Source organism: Neomonachus schauinslandi, chromosome 3 (assembly GCF_002201575.2).
Source record: "Neomonachus schauinslandi chromosome 3, ASM220157v2, whole genome shotgun sequence".
Classification (NCBI taxonomy): Eukaryota; Metazoa; Chordata; class Mammalia; order Carnivora; family Phocidae; genus Neomonachus; species Neomonachus schauinslandi.
The window spans coordinates 70,456,963-70,464,940 of NC_058405.1; positions in this window are offsets into that span (position 1 = coordinate 70,456,963).

Sequence of the window (7,978 nt, forward strand, 5' to 3'; positions counted from 1 at the left end):
TAACCTGCTTGTCCTTACAGGCTATCATTCATCTCCTGTGTATTTGCATCCTCTGGCAGAGAAATGGAGTACTTCCCCCCATCCTCCTCACCTCAGCTCAGGTGTATCTACCTTATCCCCCTATTCTGCATCCTTGGCCCAAGTTGGGCTAGGTGTCCCACTTCTATTTCCAATAATGATCTATGCACAGTTCTGTCATTACAGCGATTACTTGTTTATTAATTGTGTCCTCAAGTAGATCGTGAAGCTTGAGGTGTGGTCTTTTATCTCTTTTTTTCTTTAAAAAGTGCTTCTAGCACAGGGCTTGGCCCAAAGTTTATTAAATGAATATATGAATTAGAAGGACAGGAGAAGATAAAATAGCATTTGTTGAGGACCTACTGGCCAGATGACTTAAAGCACTGTGGTGAGAATTTCACAAGAGAGTGTAAGTAAATGACCTGGAGACATACCTAGCACCACATGGACATGCATGTTGAGTGAATGATAGTAGATCCGCATTCTGAAGAGGAAAGCTGAGGCTCAGAGAGCCTAAGCTACTTCCCAAAGTCACCCAGTTACAGTGAGAGAGCTAAGATTTGAACAGAGCTCTCTCTGGCCCCCAGGCCCTGGCCTCATCTACCCCTCCCTGTAGCCTTCCACTTCCGCCTCACCATATCCCTCATCCCAGCAGGTAGGCAAATTTTTTTCTGTTGATCATGCTCTTTGAATCAACTGTAACACTTTTACATAATGACTTTCCATGGGAAGAATTCCACAAATATTTGTTGGGTGAATGGGTGAATGACTAGACTGGGGGAAACTTCCAGTGCCGAACAAACACAGGTGGCTGACTAGTCCATTTAGTGCCTGGTATTAGATTACTCCTTTAGAAAATGTACAATATCACTGTAGCGATCCATTAAGCAGAAACATAATGTGTGATAAAATAACAGTGGGTAAAAGGCTTTTAAGACAATGTAACAGAAGTAAAGGTAAAGAAAATAAAGCTAATCTTTCCAGGACATGGACAAAGTTAAAATCTGTGGTATTCAGAATATTCTTAAGAATCTCTCACTACAGAGAGGAGGTATTTTAACCTCCCTGCTAAAATCTGATTCTCTGATTTTGAATTACCTGCAGAGATATTAACACAGATCTGTCTAATGTTTTGAAATCTGGATGGTTGATTGTCTAAGCATTTAAGCAGTATGAAGTAGCATACTGTGAAAGGTGAGGATAAGTAAAGAGTTGCAGGTTCTCTTACTGGGAGAGGATTAGGAGGGGAATGAAGCTAACTGGAGGCGTCGTGGGTAGCTAAGAGATTAACCAAAGCAGTAACAATCATAACTGCTGTCCATTATGCTCCCTTTCTGTGGCAGGCACTTTGCTTATGCTATATGATTGAATTAACTGGTCCCCACAATACCACGATGTGGTAGGATTTCTTATCCACATTTCACAGGTAAGATTTCAGAGAGGTTAGGTATAGTAATTTGCCCAAGGGATGTTACAGACGCAAAGATTTACACCCAGATCCATCTGACTCCAGACACGGAGGCTGGTGGATTATCTTGTGACTCTCACTGTAAAGGCAAATTGACAAACCTGCCGCCCAGGCTGTGAACCTTACCACGCTGGGTTCTAAGAGCTGCGCCCCCTTCAGTTTGCTGAGGACATGGGCTGATCACCAGCGTGTCCTCAGTACAAAGCGAAGGCCTTGCACACTGAAGATGCTCATCCACTGTAGGTGATGACAAGGGCTACTCTGTAATAAGCAAGGTGCAAAGTCAGCTTGTTAGAAAAAAAGCATATCAAGCTGAAGGCTAATAGGCATTTTAATTACGTAGGACATATTTAAAGCACAAAGTCTTGGCCATATTAGTTTTATTTTATTGTGATTAATTTCCTAGACACCCACTGCTATTGAAAGAAGTCAACAAGGTCCTTGCGATCCTTCTTGGAAACAGCCCAATGCTCCTCAATATTACAGTCTTCCTCCCACCATCCCTGCCAAGCCTCCCCACATTTTCTTATGTATAAACTCTGCCCCAGGGAAGAGTTCTGTTCAAGGACAAATGTGATCCTCAAGGACAGGTCATAGGTCACAGTCATAAGGGTGGGGCTTCCTGTACTCCCAAGGAACAAAAATGTCCTCTTCTTTCATTTCTGTCCCCTAAGGGTAACAGGCATAGTTAGCACTTCCTCTTCCATAGGAGGATATCCAATGATCTCACCTTTGGGAGATCAAGCAAGGCCAGTGCAGGACCAGAGGAAATAAAGTTCTATAGTGGTTTGTTCTAGGAGAAAGAGGCCCTTTTTTCACTGCTTGGCACTTGATGATATAAAACAGGACTGGGGCTGCCTTTTACTGGTAGGCCTCTCAGGCCTTGGAAGGTCAAAGAGAAATCAAATAGGAATAGAACATGCATATCTAGAGAACCTTAGCAGAGGAAGGTCAGGGATTTGCATTCGGGGCCACATACGAGACACAGCCAAAAGTAAATGAGGAAGCCGGAGGCAGGTATAAAAAGTCAGGGGTCAGGAACTATAGACATTCCTGACCTTTTGTTTTGGGTTGACCCTGTTCCTTCCTGTAGAGACAAAAAAGAAGAAATTTACATTGTCAAAAAATTAAAAGCAGTTGACAAATGGAGAACTTCTCAGAAGGGAGACTCTGCAAGTATAGAATAAAGTGCAATGACATATTTGTGGAGTGTACTTTTTTTAATGGAAAATAACAACACACAAACTTCCTCAGGAAAAACAGACTTAATATATCACAATTTAAATAGCTGGTTTCAGGGTTGTTAGTCAGCAATATCAGATTCCTAACCGTAATTGTGGGAGGGTGGAGGGATGCATCTTCTCCAATGCTTTACTCATAACATACCTTAAGCCTTTTGTTTGTTGATATAGAAAGCAGTTGGAAGGCATGTGTTGTTAGTTTGAAGCACCTCACCGTTCAGAATTGGCAAGAATTTTTGCTCCTTTTCGCTCTTTCTCCTTTTTTATTGGGAAATTAAAGCAACTTTAATTTGCACGACTCTTAGTTCTCATGTCTCTCTCTTTTCCAATTCTAGCTGTCCACCATTAGACAACTGACCTTTTGTGATTATATCCATTTTTGCTGAGATCTGACTTCGTAATCAAGTAGCCAACTCTCCTGAAGGATCTAGAAAGAGGGATTTCATTTCACTCTGCACAGATGAAGTTACAGGTCAATTTGCCCAATGAAAACAAATCCTGAACATATTCTTTATTCCAGCACTCCCACCCTCCTGACTGGGTTATTAATTCATTTGGGAAACTGAATATACATATACTGGTTCCATGAACCTAAGGTGCCATCTAACAATAGCATCCATAAAAATGCTAACATCCCTGGAACTCAGACACATCCTGGTCTCAGAATCTGATTCATAAAAAAACAAAAACAGTAACACTTTGGTGGTTGTTTCCCACTGAAATGAAGATGCTTTCTTTCAACAGGGCAAATCCAAATAGTCTGTAGTGAAATGACTCATCTTTATGTACAAGGACTTTGAATTTACCCCATTATAGCTCAGAAGAGAGAAGACACAGGATACTAATTCTTCTTTCTTTCCTTTTTCTCACATGTGCTGAAGAAACAAAAGAGAAAAAAAAAAAAGAGGAATCTATTTCTGGCCTACAAATTTAGCTTTCAGGGTGAAAAATCAGAATATTATGTAGGGCAACAATGATCCCGATTATCCAAATATGAAATCTCTTATTTCTACTATCATAGAATGCTTAAGGTAACCATAGATATAAGAATTGCTTTATAATTTTCAGTAACAGAGCAGGAATTCTCATTAATAGTTTATAGGTGAGAAAACTAAGGCAAAGAAGAGTGGTGAGTTACATATATTTGTCTGAATTAATTTATAGTCACAAAAGTACTTCTCAATCACAGTCAAAATCAACTCCTTGGAATGGGCAGGGCAGGCGTTCACAACAGCAAGCATGTCCTGTAGCTAAATGGCAGACACACCATCCCTCCTCACCTACTGGATGGAACACAGGATGGAGCTGGCTGTCTTATTCATAGTGAGGTTATTGTTCTTCCATCTCTTAGCCTCTGGTTTCCGAATCAAACATCACTCTATTTTCTCTCAAAAACATCTATGCTCTATTTGTGCCAGTTAAGCTTAAATAAAATCTTATAGCTATTATAGCAGTGGTTCTCAATCAGGGACACTTTTGCCTTTTTCTGCGACTGGTAAAGGCTTGGGGTGTTGCTAAACACTCTAGGACAGCCCATACACAACAAAGAATTATCTGGCCCAATATGTCAACAGTGTCAAGCGTGAGAAACCCTGTATTAGAGGAAAGCTGACAAATGTCCCTTTTCCCCAATAAGTTTGTGATATATTTCTATCATCCAAATCATTCACCAAATATTTATTGAGCATCTATTATGGCACTGTGAAGAAGAAAAACAAGATCACTGCCTTCCTGAGCCATACAATTTAAAGAGAGGAAATAGGTAAATAAACAACTAACTAAATAAATAAACACTATAATTTCAGAGTGTGGTATAGATGGTAAAGGAAATAAATGGATAACAATAGAGAATAACCAGAAGATGCTTTTGATAATATAGTCAAGGAAGACCTACCTTGCTGAGGAAATGAGGATGTTTTTAGCCGTGAATAACAGAAACTCCCAATTCAAACTGACTTACACAGTAAGGAAAAATATGGTTTCATTTAAATCCAGAGGTGGGGTGAGTCTCAGAATTGGGTTAATGCCTAGGCTCCAATTTCTATCCAAGTATCTACATCCAGCTTCCTTTTCTGGATGGCAGTAAGGTCGGTTGTAATCATGAGGTCTCATAACCTTACATAATGGGGCTTGAGGGAAGGCAAGGGAGATGGAATGGGGCACACAGGTAATAGTCACACCCCAGGGCTCTAAGCAATAACACTGAGAATCACCTGATTGGACTGTGTAGGTCACGTGCCCACCCTGAACCAACGACTGTGGCCAAGGGGAATAAAATGTGCTGATGGGCTTAAGCCAAACAGTGCCCACCCTTGGCACGGGGTCTGACATCAGCTTCTCCTTAACAACTAAGCAAACAGTGGGAAGAGTGAGGTACTTACTGGGTGACTTTAGGAAACTTTCTCTGTAGAAGATGAGATTCAAATTGTGCCTCGGAGAATGAGAAGGAGCTGGTAGTGAGGGGCCCAAAGAAGAGCATGGGGATGGGGGGGAGGGACACAAAGGCTTTGAGATGGGGAAAGGAGGCCATGGTGCTCCAAGGGGAAAGTGGTCCACAGTAAGCTTGGAGGGGCAGATAGGAACATTATCCTCTAATTTGAGTTTTTGCTAACCACATTTGTTATAAAATATGGTGATCCTTTTTAGGTTGGAAAAAACACAGTATTTCCTTCAGGATTTTTCCCTGCATTCCTACTTTTAGGTAATCATTCTTTCTAATGGCACTTAAAATTAAGGCGAAATAGGTTTTATCAGAACTAATTAACTTCCAAAGAATAATTTTCAAGTTAATATATGAAAAGAAAAAAATCCTTTAGAAAGCAAATATTGAAAGAAACTCAAGTGGATGAGATTTCAAATATTTGAGCATTTAGATGTATGGGTACTCTAGAGAAGCTATACAAAACTCATCTTGATTTAGAACAAGTTTTATCTACTTCTGTAACCCCCGGCACCTGGCAGGCACCATACTGAATGCAGAGGCGGCCACAATGATACTGATTCACACCAGAAGTTGAAGATCACGAGCACTTTCATGTTCATTATTCTACCTACATATCCACTGTTTTGACCATCTCTTCCTTCCTTGTAAGGAAGCCCATCACAACTTTTTTATATTGACTGCACATTATCTCTCTGAATGACATTCTGATTTGGGCTTTTCTTTTTTTGTCTTTGCATTTTTCTTTTATTGTACTTTGGGAGCTGTTTCTGCTTCTGATTTTGATGACTCTCTCGTTCTCCAAGACAAATATGGGGGAAAAACCCCCAGTAACTGCACTGATAGCTGCTAGCAGATTTAGGATAAAGTCACCTTAACTTCTTGTTTACCTTTGGCTCCATAATTACATAATAATGATGTGTTGGAATTATGTTTATCGTTCTTAGTTTCATCCTAAAATTTCTGACACTCTGACAAATAGTGTGAGAAATTATGTGTATTAAAAATGTAATAAATAAAATAATAAAATATGATAAAGTAATAAAAACAAGGATTCTAATTAGATAATAAATGTAGCATTATCTAATTAGAAAATAAATGTGGTAGTTCATATTCCCTATTCACTTGTCCCCAAAATTTGTGAAGGTGATATAAAATGTTAAATAAGGTTAAATAAAAGGGGGCTACAAAAATGTACAACTCAGCATTCACAGCAGTGTGAGCTGAGATACAAGTTCTGGTACTGGCTTTTCTTGAATAATATTACCGTTGCTACAATTTATTGAGTGCCTGCTACCATACTAGATGTTTTATTTACATGTAATCCTTCCAAACTCCCAAGGAGATAGTATGATCTCCATTTTTACATATGAGGAAACCGGGGCCCAAATAAGAATTGGAAGATTACACAGCTATCACATAATAATGACATATGTTTGGTGGTTTATATACATTTTCAGTCCTTGTATACAACCTATCAGGCGGAATTCAAGAAAGCTTAATAATTATCTCAAGGTCTCACAGCTGGCAAAGTAGTGAGTCTCTAGAGCCAGAATTAAAGCCCACGAAGTCTAACTCTGGGAGGCTGGTACTCTTAGAAGCTGTGCTATAAAATATCTTAGTATTGCCCAGGATTTGAACCTGACTCAAATCTACTTCTAAAGACCAAGAACTGTTCCTTTCTCCTTTTTGCAGAAGTTTCCTCATATACAAAATGTTAGAAGACCAAAAAATCTCCAAGTTCTATTTCTGTTCAAAAATGCTACAATTCCATGGATTCTAATATAGAAAATTTTCTTATGCAAACAACGTGGGGGCAAGAGAAGTTTTTGTAAGGCAAAACAAAAATCATCATAGCTACCAATATTTTCAAAGGTAGGAATACCATCACCTTTAGTTAACTAATGAAGCATTTAAAGGTTAAGTAGCTCCTCTAGATGCCAGGCCAAGGATCATAAAGCACATACAATTTACTTCACGTGTAACAAAAGCTGGCCTCCTAGACTTGTCTCTAATACAACCTTCTAAGAGTTGTCATACTCTTCAGAAGACAGATTTTTTTATCTTTGGGTCACCACTCCTAACTTACCCAGTTACACACCTTTGAACTGTGCTTATATTTTTCTGTGCCTGAGGGAAAGTGAGCAGAAAGCTATCAGGAAAACTTGAAAGACACAGAAGTGTATGAAAAACCTGATGATAGCAGCAGAGTGCCAACTTTTTTTCTTTTCATAGTTGTCTCTTTACTGAAAGCAAGTTGATAGCAACATCACTGTTCAGGGAAAGAAACAAAAGCTGTTTTCTGATCAAACCAAGAAGCAAAACTTAGTATGGCTAGGAGTGGCAGGGTAGAACAAGGTCCGCTTAAGTAAGACATCAAAAATAAGCAGCAAGTGATACCACAGACAGCCTTCCATATTACGCCACATCTAAAAAACGCTCCCCTTAAAAACAAATCAGTAACAACAACAAAAAAACCTTTTACATTTTATTCCACGAAAGAATATCCTGTCGACTGACGAATACAAGAACATTTAACACACACCTTGTGCCTATTAGCGGCTTAAACGGAAATTCCCTCTTCTATTTCATAATTCCCCAGTTGAGGGGTAATCCGTACAATCGAAAAGAACACAAAACAAACAGAAAACAAAACGCCACTGCTAGGGAATGCGCGCAAAAGCACTAGAGGGAACCCAGCCTCCCCCGCGAGTCTTCCAAGACAAAGCGGGGTCCCGGCACGCACTGCGGCCGGGACTACACATCCCAGCATGCAAGGCGCACTCCATCAACCAGCTGGACTACGGTTCC